General features: G+C 44.6%; 1 protein-coding gene across 4 annotated transcripts in view; it reads left to right on the plus strand.

The window, feature by feature from the left end:
- The window catches only part of LOC122551916 (receptor tyrosine-protein kinase erbB-4-like), a 1,076,277-nt gene that overhangs the window by 524,230 nt on the left and 531,443 nt on the right, over positions 1-20,604 (plus strand). The gene's annotated exons all lie outside the window — the stretch shown is intronic.

Here is a 20,604-nt window from a genome sequence, read left to right on the forward strand (position 1 = left end):
TTACAGAGTGTGAACAATGAGCTCCTTTTAGCTGGACACTAGTGAAATAAGTCTGATCAGGACTGGATTACTAATGTAAGAAAGTGAAGCTAACCTGTGATTATAAAAAAAAACTGCAAATATTCAGCCAGTGTTATGTCAACTTTTGAGAATGCACATCAGGGAAGTTGGAGAGGGACTTACTGGAAAGCTACCAGGAATGTAGGACTTCAGTTTCATGAAGGAACCAGTCAATCCTGATTGTCGCAGAGACGTCTGATGAGAGATTTGATGTGCTCAAAACAATGAAGCATTTTTGGCAGAACAAACATGAGCAAGTTGTTTTCTGCTGGCAGAGCCATGGTGACTGAAGGCTCTTGTCTTCAGCAGAATGGACTCCAGCCAAAGATGTCTATCTTGCTGTTCTTCAAGGTGGCAGATCAAGCAGAGATTTTCCTAATAATCTAAGAAACACTGTTTGAATGCATGACAGGAGCAGATCCAGTTGTCCCTTTGTAAAGGGAATTGGATAGATCTTTGCAAAAGAGTAGATGAAATTGCAAGGCTGGGCTGAAAGAGCATGGGATTGGGACAAATTGGATAGTCCTTTCGAAGAGCTGACACAGATCTGATGGGCCATAAGACCTCTTTATGTGGAAAACCATGCTATGAAAGGAAGCATATAATAGTGGGAAAGCAGAGCAGGCTGATTGACATATCTCAAAGGGAATGGTTCTCTAAAATCATGAGAATGATGCATCATTGCAGTTCAGTTTTATGATTAGATTAGATTACTTACAGTGTGGAAACAGGCCCTTTGGCCCAACATGTCCACACTGACCCTCCAAAGAGCAACCCATCCAGACCCATTCCCCTACATTTGCCCCTGCACCTAACACTATTGGCAGTTTAGCATGACCAATTCACCTAACCTGCACATCTTTGGATTGTGGGAGGAAACCGGAGCACCCGGAGGAAACCCGCACAGACACGGGGAGAATGCGCAAACTCCACACAGACAGTTGCCTGAGGCAGGAATTGAACCTGGGTCTCTGGCGCTGTGAGGCAGCAATGCTAACCACTGAGCCACCATGCCACCCATTATTGTGACAAAGAGCCTGTCTGAAGTATTGACACGTAATAGCTGGTTGTGAGGCTGTGGCTGGAGCAGAGAGCTTTGCAAATTAAATAAACACACTTTGTTGTTCTTGTGAGGAATTCTCCAATTCATCATTAGAAGAGAACCATACATCTAAATTTGCTAATGACACAAAGACTGGTGGCATAGAATCAATGGAGGTGGGATTGTAAAGTGTTGAAGAGGTATTGATAGATTAAGAATAGGCAAAACTGTGGGAGATGGATTTTGTGGGTGTGAATCCATTGATTTTGAGCAACAAAAGTGTAGCTCTGAGTAATTATTTTTTAGATGGTTAAAAGCTAGGAACAGTTGAAGTTGAAAGAGACTTACTCGGAGCCCAGGTACATAGATCATTAAAATGTTGCAGTCACTTGCAAAACAAAATTAAAATGTCAAGTGGAAAGTTACCTTTTTGAACTAAAGGGCGAGAATATAAAAGTGAGGAAATTTTACTGCATCAAATTGCTGGTTAGACCGAGATCTGCAGTGCACTGAACAATAATGTGATCTGCACCTTAGAAAGGCTTTGGAAAGTGTACAATCCAGATTCACCAGGACTTTTGAGAGTTACCTTGAGAGTAGAGTCACAGAATCATAAAGATGTACAGCATGGAAGCAGACCCTTCAGTCCAACCCGTCCAGGCCGACCAGATATCCCAACCCAATCTATTCCCACCTGCCAGCACCCGGCCCATATCCCTCCAAACCCTTGCTATTCATATAGCCATCCAAATGCCTCTTAAACGTTGCAATTGTACCAGCCTCCTCCACTTCCTCTGACAGCTCATTCCATACACGTACCACCCTCTGCATGAAAAAGTTGCCTCTTAGATCTCTTTTATATCTTTCCCCTCTCACCCTAAACCTATTCCCTCTAGTTCTAGACTTCCCCACCCCAGGGCAAATACTTTGTCTATTTATCCTATGCATGCCCTTCATGATTTTATAAATCTCTATAAGGTCATCCCTCAACCTTATAGAGGGACATTCTGTGAAGGAGAGAGAAAACAAAACACCGATGCCCGCTACAGGTAAGTAATTTTGAAAAAAACTCTTACCTTAGCTGTAGTCTCCCGGGTTCACCTCCTGCAACATGTATGAGGTGAGGGATGCCATCGACGTCCCTGCCGATTACACTTGCAGGAAGTGCACCCATCTCCAGCTCCTCCAAGACCGTGTTAGGGAACTGGAGCTGGAGTTGGATGAACTTCGGATCATTCGGGAGGCAGAGGGGGTCATAGATCAGAGTTATAGGGAAGTAGTAACTCCAAAGATGGCAGATAGATGGGTTACAGTGAGGGGGACTGGGAGGAAGCAGCCAGTGCAGGGACCTCCTGCGGCCATTCCCCTCAAGAACAAGTATACCGTTTTGGATACTTGTGGGGGGGATGACTTACCAGGGGTAAGTAACGGGGCTCAGGTCTCTGGCACGGAGCCTGTCCCCGTTACTCAGAAGGGAAGGGTGAAGAAGAGCAGAGCAGTAGTAATTGGGGACTCGATAGTTAGGGGCACAGATAGGCGGTTTTGTGGGAACGAGAGAGACTCACGTTTGGTATGTTGCCTCCCAGGTGCAAGGGTACGTGATGTCTCTGATCGTGTTTTCCGGGTCCTGGAGGGGGAGGGGGAGCAACCCGAAGTCGTGGTCCACATTGGCACCAACGACATAGGTAGGAGGAGTGCTGAGGATGTTAGACAGGCTTTCAGGGAGCTAGGTTGGAAGCTTGGAGTTAGAACAAACAGAGTTGTTGTCTCTGGTTTGTTACCCGTGCCACGTGATAGAGATTCGAGGAATAGGGAGAGAGAACAATTAAATGCGTGGCTTCAGGGATGGTGCAGGAGGGAGGGGTTCCAGTTTTTGGATAACTGGGGTTCTTTCTGGGGACGGTGGGACCTCTATAAACAGGATGGTCTACACCTGAACCTGAGGGGAACCAGTATCCTTGGGGGGAGGTTTGCTAGTGCTCTTGGGGGGGGTTTAAACTAACTCGGCAGGGGCATGGGAACCCAGATTGTAGCTTCAGGGTGCAGGGCCTGGAGTGTAGGGAGGTGAGGAACATGGCATCAATTTCCAAGGAGGGTGCCTGTAAACAGGGAAGTGGCTTGAAGTGTGTATACTTCAATGCAAGAAGTATACGAAATAAGGTAGGTGAACTTGCAGCGTTGGTTGGTACCTGGGACTTCGATGTTGTGGCTATTACGGAGACATGGCTAGAACAGGGACAGGATTGGCTGTTGCAGGTTCCGGGATTTAAATGTTTTAGTAGGGTCAGAGGTGGGGGTAAAAGAGGGGGAGGTGTGGCATTGCTTGTCAAAGATAGTATTACAGCGGTGGAAAGGACGATGGATGAGGACTTGCCATCTGAGGTGGTTTGGGCTGAGGTTAGGAATAGGAAAGGTGAGGTCACCCTGTTAGGAGTCTTTTACAGGCCTCCTAATAGTCCTAGAATCATTGAAGAAAGGATTGGGAAGGTGATTCAGGAGATGAGTGACAGTAATAGGGTGGTTGTTATGGGGGACTTTAACTTTCCTGATATTGATTGGGAAAGCTATAGCTCAAGTTCGTTAGATGGGTCAGTGTTTGTTCAATGTGTGCAGGAGAGTTTCCTGACACAATATGTAGACAGGCCAACAAGAGGTGAGGCCATACTGGATTTGGTTCTGGGTAACGAACCAGGCCAGGTGTTAGAATTAGAGGTAGGTGAGCACTTTGGGGATAGTGACCATAATTCGGTGATTTTTACACTCGTGATGGAGAGGGATAAGTGTGTACTACAGGGCAAGAATTATAGCTGGGGTAAGGGAAATTATGATGCGGTGAGGCATGACTTAGGATGTGTGGCTTGGAAAAGTAGACTCCAAGGCAAGAGTGTAAATGATATGTGGAACTTGTTCAAGGGGCAACTATTGAGTGTCCTTGATAATTATGTACCTGTCAGGCAGGAAGGAAAGGGTCGTGCGAGGGAGCCGTGGTTTAATAAGGAATTGGAATCCCTTGTTAAATGGAAGAGGGCGGCCTATCTCAAGATGAGACGTGAAGGTTCAATTGGGGCGATTGAGAGTTATAGGGTAGCCAGGAAGGACCTGAAGAGAGAGCTAAAAGCAGCAAGGAGGGGACATGAAAGGTCCTTAGTAGATAGGATTAGGGAAAACCCTAAGGCTTTCTATAGGTATGTTAGGAATAAAAGAATGACTAGGGTAGGAATAGGTCCAGTCAAGGATAGTAGGGGGAAGTTGCGTGTGGAGGCGGAAGAGATTGGGGAGACACTGAATGAATACTTTTCTTCAGTATTCACTCAGGAACAGGGCATTGTTGTCGATGAGAATACTGAGGAACAAATAAGTAGAATGGATGGCTTTGAGGTATGTAGAGAAGAGGTGTTGGAAATCCTGGAAAAGGTGAAAATAGATAAGTCCCCTGGGCCTGATGGCATTTATCCTAGGATTCTCTGGGAAGCAAGGGAGGAGATTGCAGAGCCATTGGCCTTGATTTTTATGTCCTCTTTGTCTACAGGAGTAGTCCCAGAAGACTGGAGGATAGCAAATGTGGTTCCCTTGTTCAAAAAGGGGAGTAGGGATAGCCCTAGTAACTATAGGCCGGTGAGTCTCACTTCTGTTGTGGGCAAAGTCTTAGAGAGAATTGTAAGGGATAGGATTTATGCACATCTGGATAGGAATAATGTGATCAAGGATAGTCAGCATGGTTTTGTGAAGGGCAAGTCGTGCCTCACAAACCTTATTGAATTCTTTGAAAAGGTGACGAAGGAGGTTGATGAGGGGAAAGCGGTAGATGTGGTATATATGGATTTTAGTAAGGCGTTTGATAAGGTTCCCCATGGTAGGCTACTGCAGAAAATACGGAGATATGGCATTGAGGGTGAGTTGGAGGTTTGGATTAGGAATTGGCTGGATGGAAGAAGACAGAGGGTAGTAGTTGATGGCAAAGTTTCTTCATGGAGTGCCGTCACTAGCGGTGTTCCGCAAGGATCTGTTTTGGGACCATTGCTGTTTGTCATTTTTATAAATGACCTGGAAGAGGGGTTAGAAGGTTGGGTGAGCAAGTTTGCGGATGATACGAAAGTCGGAGGAGTTGTTGACAGTGAGGAAGCATGTGGCAGGTTACAGCAGGATATAGAGAAGCTGCAGAGCTGGGCAGAAAGGTGGCAGATGGAATTCAATGTAGCTAAGTGCGAGGTGATTCACTTTGGGAAGAATAACAAAAAGATGGGGTACTGGGCTAATGGTCGGATACTTGGTAGTGTGGATGAGCAGAGGGATCTTGGTGTCCATGTACACAGATCTCTGAAAGTTGACACCCAGGTAAATAGTGCGGTGAGGAAGGCATATGGCGTACTGGCTTTTATTGGTAGAGGAATTGAGTTCCGGAGTCCTGAGGTCATGATGCAGTTGTATAAGACTCTGGTACGGCCGCATCTGGAATATTGTGTGCAGTTTTGGTCGCCATACTATAGGAAGGATGTGGAGGCATTGGAACGGGTGCAGAGGAGGTTTACCAGGATGTTGCCTGGTATGGAAGGAAAATCGTATGAGGAAAGACTGAGGCACTTGGGGCTGTTTTCACTAGAGAAAAGAAGGTTTAGGGGTGACTTGATTGAGGTGTACAAGATGATTAGGGGGTTAGATAGGGTCGACAGTATGAACCTTTTCCCGCGTATTGAGTCGGGTATTACAAGGGGGCATAGCTTTAAATTAAGGGGGGGTAGATATAGGACTGATGTTAGGGGTAGGTTCTTCACTCAGCGAGTCGTTAGTTCATGGAATGCCCTGCCAGTAACAGTGGTGGACTCTCCCTCTTTATGGGCATTTAAGAGGGCATTGGATAGGTATATGGAGGATAGTGGGTTAGTGTAGTTTAGGTGGGCTTGGATCGGCGCAACATCGAGGGCCCAAGGGCCTGTACTGCGCTGTATTCTTCTATGTTCTATGTTCTATGTTCAACCTCCGATGCTGCAGGGAAAACAGCCCCAGCCTATTCAGCCTTTCCCTATAGCTCAAATCCTCCAACCCTGGCAACATCCTTGTGAATCTTTTCTGAACCCTTTCAAGTTTCACAACATTTTTCCGATAGGAAGGAGACCAGAATTGCACGCAATATTCCAACAGTGGCCTAACCAATGTCCTGTACAGCCGCAACATGACCTCCCAACTCCTGTACTCACTATTCTAACTATTGAAGGAAACCGTACCAAATGCCTTCTTCACTATCCTATCTACCTGCGACTCCACTTTCAAGGAGCTATGAACCTGCAGTCCAAGGTCTCTCTGTTCTTAGGACCTTACCATTAAGTGTATAAGTCCTGCTCTGATTTGTTTTCCCAAAATGCAGCACCTCGCATTTATCTAAGTTAAACTCCATCTGCCACTCCTCAACCCATTGGCCCATCTGATCAAGACCCCATCATTAGCCCATCTGATCAAGACCCTATTTGAGGGCGGCACGGTGGCACAGTGGTTAGCACTGTTGCCTCGCAGCGCCAGAGACCCGGGTTCAATTCCCGCCTCAGGCGACTGACTGTGTGGAGTTTGCACGTTCTCCCCGTGTCTGCGTGGGTTTCCTCCGGGTGCTCCGGTTTCCTCCCACAGTCCAAAGATGTGCAGGGCTAGGTGAATTGGCCATACTAAATTGCACGTAGTGTTAGGTAAGGGGTAAATGTAGGGGTATGGGGGGGTTCGCTTCGGTGGGTCGGTGTGGACTTGTTGGGCCGAAGGGCCTGTTTCAACACTGTAATGTAATCTAATCTAATCTAATCTAATAATCTGAGGTAGCCTTCTCCACTACACCTCCAATTTTGATGTAATCTGCAAACTTACTAACTATACCTCTTATGCTCACATTCAAATCATTTATATAAATGACAAAAAGTAGAGGACCCAGCATCGATCCTTGCGGCACTCCACTGGTCACAGGCCTCCAGTCTGAAAAACAAACCTCCACCACCAACCTCTGTCTTCTACCTTTGAGCCAGTTCTGTATCCAAGTGGCTAGTTCTCCCTGTATTCCATGAGATCTAACCTTGTTAACCAGGCTCTCATGGGGAACCTTGTTGAATGCCTTACTGAAGTCCATATAGGTCACATCTACTGCTCTGCCCTCATCAATCCTCATTGTTACTTCTTCAAAAAACTCAATCAAGTTTGTGAGACATGATTCCCCACGCACAAAGCCATGTTGACTAACCCTAATCCATCTTTACCTTTCCAAATACGTGTACATCCTGTCCCTCAGGATTCCCTCCAACAACTTGCCCACCACCGACGTCAGGCTCACTGGTCTATAGTTCCCTGGCTTGTCCTTACCACCGTTCTTAAACAGTGGCACCACCTTAGCCAACCTTGGGTCACCTGCACCTCACCTGTGATTATTGATGATGCAAATATCTCAGCAAGAGGCCCAGCAATTGCATCCCTAGCTTCCCACAGAGTTCGTGGGTACACCTGATCAGGTCCTGGGGATTTATCTTTATATGTTTCCAGACATCCAGTACTTCCTCCTCTGTCATCTGGACATTTTGCAAGGTGTCACCATCTATTTTCCTACACTCTATATCTTCCATGTCCTTTTCCACAGTAAGCACTGATGCAAAATACTCGTTTAGTATCTCCCCCATCTCCTGCAGCTCCACACAAAGGCTGCCTTGGTGATCTTTGAGGGGCCCTATTCTCTCCTTAGTTACCCTTTTGTCCTTAATGTATTTGTAAAAACCCTTTGGATCCTCCTTAGCTCTATTTGCCAAAGCTATCTCATGTCCCTTTTTTGCCCTCCTGATTTCCTTCTTAAGTATACTCCAACTACCTTTATACCCTTTGAAGGATTCACTCGTTCTCTGCATATGCTTTCTTTCTTCTTAGTCAAACCCTCAATTTCTTTAATCATCCAGCATTCCCTAAACCTACCAGCCTTTCCTTTCACCCTATCAGGAATATACTTTCTCTGGACTTTTGTTATCTCATTTCTGAAGGCTTCCCATTTTCCAGCCGTCCCTTTACCTGTGAACATCTGCCCCCAATCAGCTTTTGAAAGTTCCTGCCTAATACCGTCAAAATTGGCCTCCCTCCAATTTAGAGCTTCAACTTTTAGATCTGGTCTATCCATTTCCATCACTATTTTAAAACTAATAGAATTATGGTCGCTGGCCCCAAAGTGCTCCCCCACTGACACCTCAGTTACCTGCTCTGTCTTATTTCCCAAGAGTAGGTCATGTTTTGCACCTTCTCTTGTAGGTACATCCACATACTGAATCAGAAAAAATTCTTGTGCACACTTAACAAATTCCTCTCCATCTAAACCCTTAACACTATGGCAGTCCCAGTCTAAGTTTGGAAAGTTAAAATCCCCTACCATAACCACCCTATTATTCTTACAGTTAGCTGAGATCTCCTTACAAACATGTTTCTCAATTTCTCTCTGACTTTAGGGGGTCTATAATACAATCCGAATTAGGTAATCATCCCTTTCTTATTTCTCAGTTCCACCCAAATAACCTCCCTGGATGTATTTCTGGGAATATCCTCCCTCAGCACAGCTGTAATGCTGTCCCTTATCAAAAACGCCACTCCCCCTCCTCTCCTGCCTCTCTTTTTATCCTTCCTGTAGCATTTGTATCCTGGAACATTAAGCTGCCAGTCCTGTCCATCCCTGAGCCACTTTTCTGTAATTGCTATGATATCCCAGTCCCATGTTCCTAACCATGCCCTGAGTTCATCTGCCTTCCCAGTTAGGCCCCTTACATTGAAATAAATGCAATTTAATTTATTAGTCCTATTTTTGTCCCTGCCTGCCCTGATTGTTAGACTGCTCCTTTTCTCAAGTGTATCAGTCTCGGATCGATCTCTTTCCTCACTATCTCCCTGGGTCCCCCACCCCACCTTATTAGTTTAAATCCTCCCAAGCAGCTCTAGTAAACCTCCCTGCCAGTATATTTGTCCCCTTCCACTTCAGGTGCAATCCGTCCTCCTTGTACAGGTCACTTCTACCCCAGAAGAGATTCCAATGATCCAAAAATGTTAATCCTCCTCCCATACACCAGTCCTCAGCCATGCATTCATCTGCTGTATCCTCCTATTCCTGCCCTCATTAGCTCATAGCACCGGGAGTAATCCAGATATTACTATCTTTGAGGGCCTCCTTTTTAAATTCTTGCCTAACTTCCTATATTCTGCCTTCGGAATCTCATCCTTTCCCCTTCCTATGTCGTCGGTTCCAATGTGTACAATGACCTCTTGCTGGCCCCTCTCCCCCATGAGAACATTCTGCACCCTCTCTGAGACATCCTTGATCCTGGCCCCAGGGAAGCAACACAGTATTCTGATTTTTCACTGGTGGCCACAGAAACGTCTGTCTGTGCCTCGGACTAGAGAGTCCCCTAACACAATTGATTTGTCGGAACCCCATGAATCCCTCATTGCATTAGAACCTGTCTCGACACCAGAAACTTGGCTGTTTGTGCTATGTTCCCCTGGGAATCCATCACCCCCTACATTTTCCAAAACCGTATACTTGTTTGAAATGGGGATAGCCACAGAAGACTCCTGCACTACCTGCCTACCTCTCTTATCTTTCCTGGAGTTAACCCAATTATGTGACTGTATCTGCAGCCTTTCTCCCTTCCTATAACTGCCATCCATCACACCCCCTTGCTTTTGTAAATTCCTTATTGCCTCTAACTGTCAATCCAACTGTTCCATTTGATCTGATAGGATTTTCAACCGATGGCATTTATTGCAGATATAATCCTCAGTAACATGTTAACTCTTCATAAACTCCCACATCCGACAAGAAGAGCATATTACTCTTTTAAGGACCATTTTTGCTTCTTCCAATCCACAGACCCAGAAAATAGCACCATCCTATTCCTCTACAAAATGCTGCTTCAGGCTAATTTAATGCTTTTGACTATATTTTTCAGTTTAATCAAGAGACATATCTCAATGAAGCATATAATCAAGAAAGAACTCACTCTACTCACCACTGCAGACTTGCAGCAAGGCCACGCTTAAAACTATTCACTTATCTGTTTCTGTATTGTGACCTTTCCCAAACCGGTTTCTCCAAGATTAATTGTGAATTTCACTGTTTGTTAATTTTCCCCAAACGCACTCCGATGTCCAGTGATACATGAATTCAGTAGCAAAGGCAGTAACAGTGCAGGTTCACTGCTGTGTCAGTTAGCAGTGTGGGTTTCTTTCTTTCTCTCTCTCCTCACCATAGAACATAGAACACAACAGCGCAGTACAGGCCATTCGGCCCTCGATGATTCCACAGCTTGGCGCAACAATCTGAAGTCCATCTTTCCAACACTATTCCATTTTCAACCATATGTTTATCCAAAGACCATTTCAATGCCCTTAAAGTTGGTGAGTTGACTCTAGTTGCTGGCAGTGACGTTCACACCCCTACTCCTCTGAGTAAAGAAACTACCTCTGACAGCTGTCCTAAATTTATCACCCCTCAAGTTAAAGCTATGTCCCCTTGTGCTCATCATCACCATCTGAGGAAAATGGCTCTCACTGTGCTGTCTTTATCTGTTCCTCTCCCTTTTAAAAAGTACGAGAACATAAATTCGATGTGTATTCTCCAGAATACTGAAGATCGATGATTTTGGGGATTTGAAGAAAATTGACAATGTGTGTACCATATTCTCAGTGGTGAGGGAGGCTAGAACAAGAGAGCTTACCTTGGAGTCAGAGGCAGGCCATTTCCAGGTAGAGTTTAAGATCATAGGAATTCGGAGCAGGTATAGGCCTTTCTGCCCATTGAGCCTGCTCTGCCATTTAACACAATTGTTGCTTATCTCATCTCTGCCTCAAATCCATTTTCCCACCTTTTAACCTGTTATTAATTAAAAATCAGTCTACCGTCTCCATTAATTTACCGAATGACCTGGCATCCACCACACTTTGGGATACTGAACACCATAGATTCATGACACTTTTACAGATGTAATTTCGCCTCATCTCTGTTTTCAATCTGCTATCCCTTATCCTAAAACTATGACCTCGCTTTCCAACTTGCCTCAAAAGGCAAAACATCCATTGTACAGAGATGTACAGCACGGAAACAGATCCTTTGGTCCAACTCATCCATGCCAACCAGATAACCTAAATAGGTCGAGTCCCATTTGCCAGCACTTGGCCTATATCTCTCCAAACCCTTCCTATTCTTTTTCCCATCTAGACGCCTTTTAAATGTACCAACCTCCACCATTTCCTCTGGCAGTTCATTACATACACGCACCACCCTCTGTGAAAAGGTTGCCCCTTTGGTCCCTTTTGTATCTTTCCCTCTCAGCTTAAACCTATGCCCCCTAGTTCTGGACTCCTCCACCCCAGGAAAAAGACCTTGCCTATTTACCCTATATATACTCCTCATGATTTTGTTAACCTCTATAAGGTCACCTCTCCAGGAAAAACAGCCCCAGCCTGATCAACCTCTCCCCAAAACTCAAACCCTCCAACCCTCCAACCCTGGCAACATCCTCATAAAGCTTTTCTGAATCCTTGCAAGTTTTGCGGCATCCTTTCCGTAGGAGGGAGACCACAATTGGATGCAATCCTCCAAAAGTGGCCAAACCAATGTCTTGTCCAGCCACAGCATGAGCTCCCAACTCCTACACTCAATGCACTGATCAATAAAGGCAAGCACATCAAACGCCTCCTTCACTACTTTATCAATCCCTCTTAGCGGAAGGAATGCATGCATATGATCGGGGAGCAATAGTCAGCTGCTTAGCCATTCCATTGTTCTCCGCCATTCAAATAGATTGTGGTTCATCTTATTATTCCACATTCCCACCTATTCCAATAATCATTGATCTCCTTGCTTTCCGAAATTGTATCTACTTCTGTGTTAAAACCATTCAGCATGTAATTTGGGAAAACATGAACTTGTACACTTTGGCAGGAAGGATAGAAATGCAGCATATTATAAAAATGAAAATGTGGTACAGAGGGATCTGGGTGTCGTAATACGTAGAATCATAGAATCCCTACAATGTGGAAGCAGGCTACTCAGCCCATTGAGTCCACACTGACCCTCCGAAGAGCATCCCACCCAGACTCCCCCTATCCCTGTATGTGTGCATTTCCCACGGCTAATCCACCTAACCTGCACAGCTTTGGACTGTGGGAGGAAACCCACGCAGACAGAGGGAAAATATGCAAACTCCATACAGTGGCCCAAGGGTGGAATCAAACCGGGGTCCGTGGTGCTGTGAGGCAGCAGTGCTAATCACTGAGCCGCCCTGGGAAGATTCACAAAAAGTTACTCGCAGGAAGAGCAAGTGATGGCAATTGGAAGGAAGTGGTCATTTATTGCAGGGAATATGAAATAAAATGATTGGAATGTATTGTAACAGATGTATGTAGCATTTGTGAGACCACATATACAGTATTGTGTACAGTTTTGTCTCCTTTTTAAAAAAAAGGATGTAAATGCTGTACAGTCCATTCAGAGAAGCTTTACTCAACCTATAATCTGGGTTGGAGGGGTGGATGGTAATTTTACGAAGTAGTGTTGCTCATGATGGACCTGTATCCATTGACGTTTCGAAGACTAAGAGGAAATCTTATTGAGCCATCTCAGATCCTGACAGTGCGAGTGCAAAAAGGAATCTTCCCCTTGTGGAAGAGATTAAGACCTGGGAGGCACAGCTTAACAATAAAGGGTCTTCTTTCTTACACAGACACAGTGGAATAGTTTCCCTACGGGCTGTGTACATGAGTCGTTGGACTTCAAGAATGTTGGACTTAAAGTTATTGAATATTTTTAAAGCAGAGGTAAATAAGCTCTGACTCTTTTAGTTGAAAATAAACCGGGAAAGGCAGAAGTGTGGAGTTGAGTCTGCGATTGGATCTTGTGAAATGGTGGAGCAGGCTGGAAGGCCCAAGTGGCCTTTTCTTGCTCCTGATTTGCAAGTTCATCACTTGTAATGGCTTTTGCCTCATTCTCATTTGCTTCTGTCTGTGCTGTCAATTCATCCGTCTGAATGCTACTCAGGTAATGAGCCTTTAATTCTGGCCTTTATCATTTTTCCCGATTCTGTCCTTCTTTGCTCTCACTTGCTTGCACGCTGGCTATCGTTGCCAGCATCATTACCTTGCATTATTGCCTTGGAAATGCTTCTTTGTACAAAAGATGCAGAACTCCCTCTCTCACAAAGCCATGCAAGCTCAGGTAATGGTTTGAATTCTGAGACAGACAATTGTATTTGCAAGGCATGGGAATATGGAGCTAAGGTTGGGATGTGGAGTTATATCAGAGATCTATCAGAATGGAATTGAATGTCGAAACTGGCTCAAGAGCCTGAATGGTGTACTCCTGCTCCTATATTTCTGTCTCTTAGTTATACAAAGCAAGACACAGAGACCTTGAGATTGTATGATGAAGACATGGACTTTAATGCTCTGTTTTGGAATTAATTTATTCTTTCTTGTTGTGTTATCATCCTTTTAAGTGAATTAACATTTCCACTTTAAATACCACACGAAAGACTCATTGCAAAGTACTTTGCAAATTAATGCTGTACCACTTCAGCTTGTAGAAACGAGCAGTATAAAGGGTTAATTGCATAGTTAAGGCTTATATTTCCTTGAGTGTAGAAATTTGAGGCAGGATCTGTTTGAGGTGATTCAAGAAAGAAATTTGGTAAATCCAAAGGAGCTTATACTTTTGGTGAGGGTGTTCATAACAAAGAGATGCTTATAGAATCCCTACAGTGTGGAAGCAGGCCATTCAGCCCACACCGATCCTCTGAAGATCATCACACCCAGACACACTACCCTGTGACCCTGCATTTCTCACAGCCAATCCACCTAACCTGCACACTGTTGGAGGAAACCAGGGCAGTCGGAGATAGCCCGCAAAGACGCCGGGCGAACGTGCAACGTAAACACTCACCGAGACTGGAATCGAACCCGTGTCCCTGGCACTGTGAGGTAGCAGTGCTTACCACTGAAACACTGTGCAGCCAATCTATTTAACCTATATTAGACCTGAACTGTTCAGGAATGAAATCCTGTTGCAATTTTTCACCATGTTACAACAAGGTTTTCTGCAATGCTACAAGGACATCAGCAAAGCACAGAAATGCTACCCTTTTTATTACTGCTCCCAGTACAGCTGCAGGGAAAACTCAAGGGGGGAAACCAGATTATGATTGAGTTGGTTGGAGATGCACCAATAGATGTAGTTAGTGGAAAAGTATTTTTCAACAGTAGGGCAGTATCTAGGCTGGTCAGACTCTGTGTCGAAAAGAGAGGCACTGTTGAGGCTTTACAATTCCAAAAATCAATTTCAAGACTTTTCACAAACCTGTAGCCCTTGTCTATAGAAGAATATGCTTTATCTACTAAGGGAAAGACCATTACTTGAGCAGTTTCATCAACTCAATTTTGGAACGAAGGAAGAGGAGAACTGTTTGCTGCTTCAAATAGAACAGGGAACTGTGGATGCTGGAAATCAGAAACAAAATACAGAAATTGCCAGAGAGACTCAGTGGGTCTGGCAGCATCCATGCAGAGAAAGCAGCGTTAACATTTAAAGTCCAGTGACCCTTCTTCGGAACTGTGCTGAGGAAGGGACACTGAACTCAAATGTTCATTGTATTTTTTTTCTCTCCACAAATGCTGCCTGAGTTTCTCCAGCAATGTCTGTTTCTTTGTTTACTCCTCTTGGTGTCGGCATGAAAACATCAGAGTGAAAATCTGAATTGGGAAGGGGAGCTCAAAGTGATTAGCTGTGCTGAACAATGTACAGTTCATAAGGAACTGGATATCGGCGTTATGATCACCTGAGCATGTTTGAGGTTGTATGTTTCCTGGAATCTCAGCCAGTGACTCCTTGAGCTTGTCAAGGATATACTGTGCACACAGTGTCTATTGTTTTATACATGTACTCTGACTCATCTACTTCAGTTGTTGATACATTGAGTCAGGTTGACTTACTCTAGGTGTTTTGCATGTTAATTTCTTCAGTCAGTTAATCCTATTTGAGGTTATCGTTTCACAGGAAGCCAGGAACACAGAGCCAAAAGTCAGAAAGGGGAATTAATGAATAACAGGTTTAGAACTGGTACACCAGGAAGAATTTTGTTTTGTCTCAAAGTGTGATAAACCTGCAAAATATCCCATCAAGCAGTGTAAACAGGAGGACAGAAAATGCACCTTGTACAATGGTGGGAGAGTATAAGTATCAGGAATGGTTTAAATGGGCCAAATGGTCTCATTCTGATTTATTGTATACTGTGACGTTATCCTTAGGAGAGCGCTGAAGATTTGCCACAGCTTCAGCAGGTGAGGCAGCAATGAGGTACAGTTCGTGCAGTGTCACAGCTAAGTCATGGAGAACAAGTGGCTGTCTCCCCATGGAAATGTAGGCATTCACCTTCTGTACTGGAGCATGATAAGATACTAAAAGCGGTAACCTCTAATGCACCTGAGTTTGAGCATTGGAGTTGTTGGACTCAATAGGCAATAGACAATAGGTGCATTCGGCCCTTTGAGGCAGCACCACCATTCATTATGGTCATGGCTGATCATCCACAATCAGTATCCTGTTCCTGCCTTATCCCCATAACCCTTGATTCCACTATCTTTAAGAGCTGTATCCATCTTTTTCTTGAAAGTATCCAGAGACTTGGCCTCCACTGCCTCCTGGGGCAGAGCATTCCAGCTATCCATTCTCTGGGTGAAGAAGTTTCTCCTCAACTCTGTTCTAAATGGCCTACCCCTTACTTTTAAACTGTGTCCTCTGGTTCTGGAATCACCCATCAGCGGAAACATGCTTCCTGCCTCCAGAGTATCCAATCCTTTGATAATCTTATATGTCGCAATCAGATCCTCTCTCATCCTTCTAAACTCAAGTGTATACAAGCCCAGTCGCTCCAATCTTTCAACATGTGCTAGTCCTGCCATTCTGGGAATTGACCTCGTGAACCTACGCTGCACTCCCTCAATAGCCAGAATGTCCTTCCTCAAATTTGGAGACCAAAACTGCGCACAATACTCTGGGTGCAGTCTCACCAGGGCCCTGTACAGCTGCAGAAGGACCTATTTGTTCCTATCCTCAATTCCTCTTGTTATGAAGGCCAGCATGCCATTAGCATTCTTCACTGCCTGCTGTACCTGCATGCTCGCTTTCATTGACTGATGTACAAGAACACCTAGATCTCGTTATGCTTCCCCTTTACCTAACTTGACTCAAAAGTTATGCCCTTGCAATTCTTCACTTGAACCAGGTCATCAGGAGAGGCAATAAGCAGGAACTAGATGGGTTGAACAAAGTCCTTTTAGGAACATAGGATCAGGAGTAGGCCTCGAGCCTGATCAATGAGGTCATGGCTAATTTTTGGCCTAACTCCATACACCGGCCTTTCCTCATATCCTTAATACCTTTGCTTAACAAAACTTTATTTATATCAGATTTAACACTAATGACTGATCCAGGATCAACAGCCACTTGTGGAAGAGAATTCTGAGCACTGACTGCCCTATGTGTGTAAAAGTACTTGTTAGCTTCACTCCTGAACGGTCTGGCCCTATTTTTCAGACTATGCCCTCAAGTCCTAGAATCCCCATCCAGTTTATCTTTATCTGCTGTGTCTTTTCCTGTTAATTATCTTTTGAATGACTTCTGTAAGTTAAACGAACATGGAATCAAAGGCAAGTGAATTTGTTTCATAATGACTCTTCAGTGTTTGCCTGGAATTAGAGAGTGCATTCTGTTGAATATTTTATACAATAAAGGTCTTCTTGTTCAAGTGTGTAATATCAAATGCTTCAACAAATGGTGATACATAATAACTATTAAAGAATAGATGTGAGGAATGCAACAAATATCAGACTATTCCTGACATGAGAATTGTGTGGTTAATACTAGATCTGCATCCTAAGAGAGATCCAGGTTAAATAACACCTCCTTCACATATGTGAACCAACATTAAACGTAGAACATTACAGCACAGTACAGGCCCTTCGGCCCTTGATGTCGCACCGACCTGTGAAAGCAAACTGAAGCCCATCTAACGTACACTATTCCATTTTCATCAATTTGTCTGTCCAATGACCATTTAACTGCCCTTAAAGTTGGCTAGTCTGCTATTGTTGCAGGTAGTGCAATCCATGCCCCTACTACTCTCTGAGTAAAGAAACTACCTCTGACATCTATCCTATGTCTATCACCCCTCAATTTAAGTCTATGTCCCCTCGTGCTAGGCATCACCATCTGAGGAAAAAGGCTCTCGCTGTCCACCCTATCTAACCCTCTAATTATCTTATATGTCTCAATTAAGTCTCCTCTCCACCTTCTTCTCTCCAACGAAAACAGCCTCAACTCACTCAGCCTTTCCTCATAAGACCTTCCCTCCATACCAGGCAACATCCTAGTAAATCTCCTCTGAACCCTTTCTAAAGTTTCCACATCCTTCCTATAATGCGGCGACCAGGAGTGTACGCAAAACTCCAAGTGCGGCCGCACCAGAGTTCTGTACAGCTGCAGCATAACCTTGTGGCTCCAAAACTCACTCCCTCTACCAGTAAAAGCTAACACACCGTATGCCATCTTAACAACCCTATCAACCTGGGTGGCACCTTTCAGGGATCTATGTACATGGATACCGAGATCTCTCTGCTCATCTACGCTACCAAGAATCTTACCATTAGCCCAGTATTCTGCATTCCTGTTACTCCTTCCAAGGTGAATCACCTCATACTTAGAACATAGAAAAGTACAGCACAACCCACAATATTGTGCCGAAGTTTAATCCTAACATAAAATATAATAGCTTAACCTACGCACCCCTCAACTCACTGCTGTCCATGTGCATGTCCAGCAGTCGCTTAAATGTCCCTAATGACTCTGCTTCCACCACCACCGCTGGCAACGCATTCCATGCATTCACAGCTCTCTGCATAAAGAACCTTCCTCTGACGCAGTAGCCCTCGATACTATCGACAACACCTCCAACCTTTGTTTCATCTGTAAATTTACTAACCCACCCCTCAACCTTCTCATCCAAGTCATTTATAAAAACTACAAAGAGCAGAGGCCCAAGAACAGAGCCCTCTGGGACACCACAGGCCTCCAGGCAGAATACTTTCCATCGACAACCACTCTCTGCCTTCTGTCAGCCAGCCAATTCTGAATCCAGATAGCCAAATCTCCCTGTATCCCATACTTTCTGACTTTATGAATGAGCCTACCATGGGGAACCTTATCAAATGCCTTGCTGAGGTCCATATACACCACATCCGCTGCTCGACCTTCATTGACTTTCTTGTCACCTCCTCAAAGAACACAGTAAGATTTGTGAGGCATGACCTGCCCCTCTCAAAGCCATGCTGCCTGCCTTTAGTCACACTGAGCTTTGCCAGATAGTCATAAATCCTATCCCTCAGAATACTTTTCCACATTAAATTCCATTTGCCACCTGTCAGCCCAGCTCTGCAGCTTATCTATGTCCCTCTGTAACCTGCAACATCCTTCAGCACTATCCACAACTCCACCGAGCTTAGTGTCATCCACAAATTTATGAACCCATCTTTCTACGCCCTCATCCAGGTCATTTATAAAAATGACAAATAGCAGTGGACCCAAAACAGATCCTTGAAGTACACCACTAGTAACTGAACTCCAGGATGAACATTTCCCATCAACCACCACTCTGTCTTCTTTCAGCTAACCAATTCCTGATCCAAACCACTAAATCACCCTCAATCCCGTGCCTCCATATTTTGTGCAATAGCCTACCGTGGGATACCTTATCAAAGGCCTTACTGAAATCCACATACACCACATCAACTGCTTTACCCTCATTCACATGTTTGGGCACCTTCTCAAAGAACTCAATAAGTTTTGTGAGGCACAACCTACACTTCACAAAACTGTGGTGACTATCCCTAATCAACTTATTCCTCTCTAGATGATTATAAATCCTATTTTCAACACTTTAGCCACAAGCAAAGAAGGGCTCACTGGTCTATAATTCCCAGGGTTGTCCCTATTCCCCTTCTTGAACAAGGGGACAACATTCGCTATCCTCCAGTCTTCTGGTACTATGCCAGTAGACAGTGACGACATAAAGATCAAAGCCAAAGGCTCTGAAATCTCCTCCCTGCCTTCTCAGAGAATCCTAGGATAAATCCCATCCAGCCCAGGGGCATTATATAGAGTCATAGAGATGGACAGCATGGAAACAGACCCTTTGGTCTAACCTATCAATCCGACCAGATATCCCAACCCAATCTAGTCCCACCTACCAGCACCCAGCCCATATCCCTCCAAACCATTCCTATTCATGTACCCATCCAAATGCCTCTTAAATGTTGCAATTGTACCAGCCTCCACCACTTCCTCTGGCAGCTCATTTCCAAACCCGTACCACCCTTGTATGAAAACATTGCTCCTTAGGTCTCTTTTATATCTTTCCCCTCTCACCCTAAACCTATGCCCTCTAGTTCTGGACTCCCCAACTCCAGGGAAAAGACTTTGCCTATTTACCCAATCCATGCCCCTCATAATTTTGTAAACCTCTATAAGGTCACCCCTCAGCCTCTGACGCTCCAGGGAAAACAGCCCCAACCTGTTCAGCCTCTCCCTATAGCTCAAATCCTCCAACCCTGGCAACATCCTTGTAAATCTTTTCTGAACCCTTTCAAGTTTCACAACATCTTTCCGATAGGAAGGAGACCAGAATTGCACGGAATATTCCAACAGTGGCCTAACCAGTGTCGTGTACAGCTGCAACATGACCTCCCAACTCCTGTACTCAATACTCTGACCAATAAAGGAAAGCATAACAAACACCTTCTTCACTATTCTATCTACCTGCGACTTCACTTTCAAGGAGCTATGAACCTGCAGTCCAAGGTCTCTTTGTTCAGCAACACTCCCTAGGACCTTACCATTAAGTGTATAAGTCCTGCTAAGATTTGTTTTCCCAAAATGCAGCACTTCGCATTTATCTGAATTAAACTCCATCTGCCACTTCTCAGCCCATTGGCCCATTTGGTCAAGATCCTGTTGTAATCTGAGGTAACCCTCTTCGCTGTCCAGTACACCTCCAATTTTGGTGTCATCTGCAAACTTACTAACTGTACTTCTTATGCTCACATCCAAATCATTTATATAAATGACAAAAAGTAGAGGACCCAGCACGGATCCTTGTGGCACTCCACTGGTCACAGGCCTCCAGTCTGAAAAACTACACTCCACCACCACCACCTTCTGTCTTCTACTGTTGAGCCAGTTCTGCATCCAAATGGCTAGTTCTCCCTGTATTCCATGAGATCTAACCTTGCTAATCAATCTCCCATGGGGAACCTTGTCGAACGCCTTACTGAAGTCCATATAGATCACGTCAACAGCTCTGCCCTCATCAATCTTCTTTATTACTTCCTCAAAAATCTCAGTCAAGTTTGTGAGACATGATTTCCCATGCACAAAGCCACATTGACTATCCCGAATCAGTCCT

Source organism: Chiloscyllium plagiosum, unplaced genomic scaffold (genome assembly GCF_037043375.1).
Source record: "Chiloscyllium plagiosum isolate Xiang-an unplaced genomic scaffold, Cpla_swu_hap1 HiC_scaffold_7, whole genome shotgun sequence".
Classification (NCBI taxonomy): Eukaryota; Metazoa; Chordata; class Chondrichthyes; order Orectolobiformes; family Hemiscylliidae; genus Chiloscyllium; species Chiloscyllium plagiosum.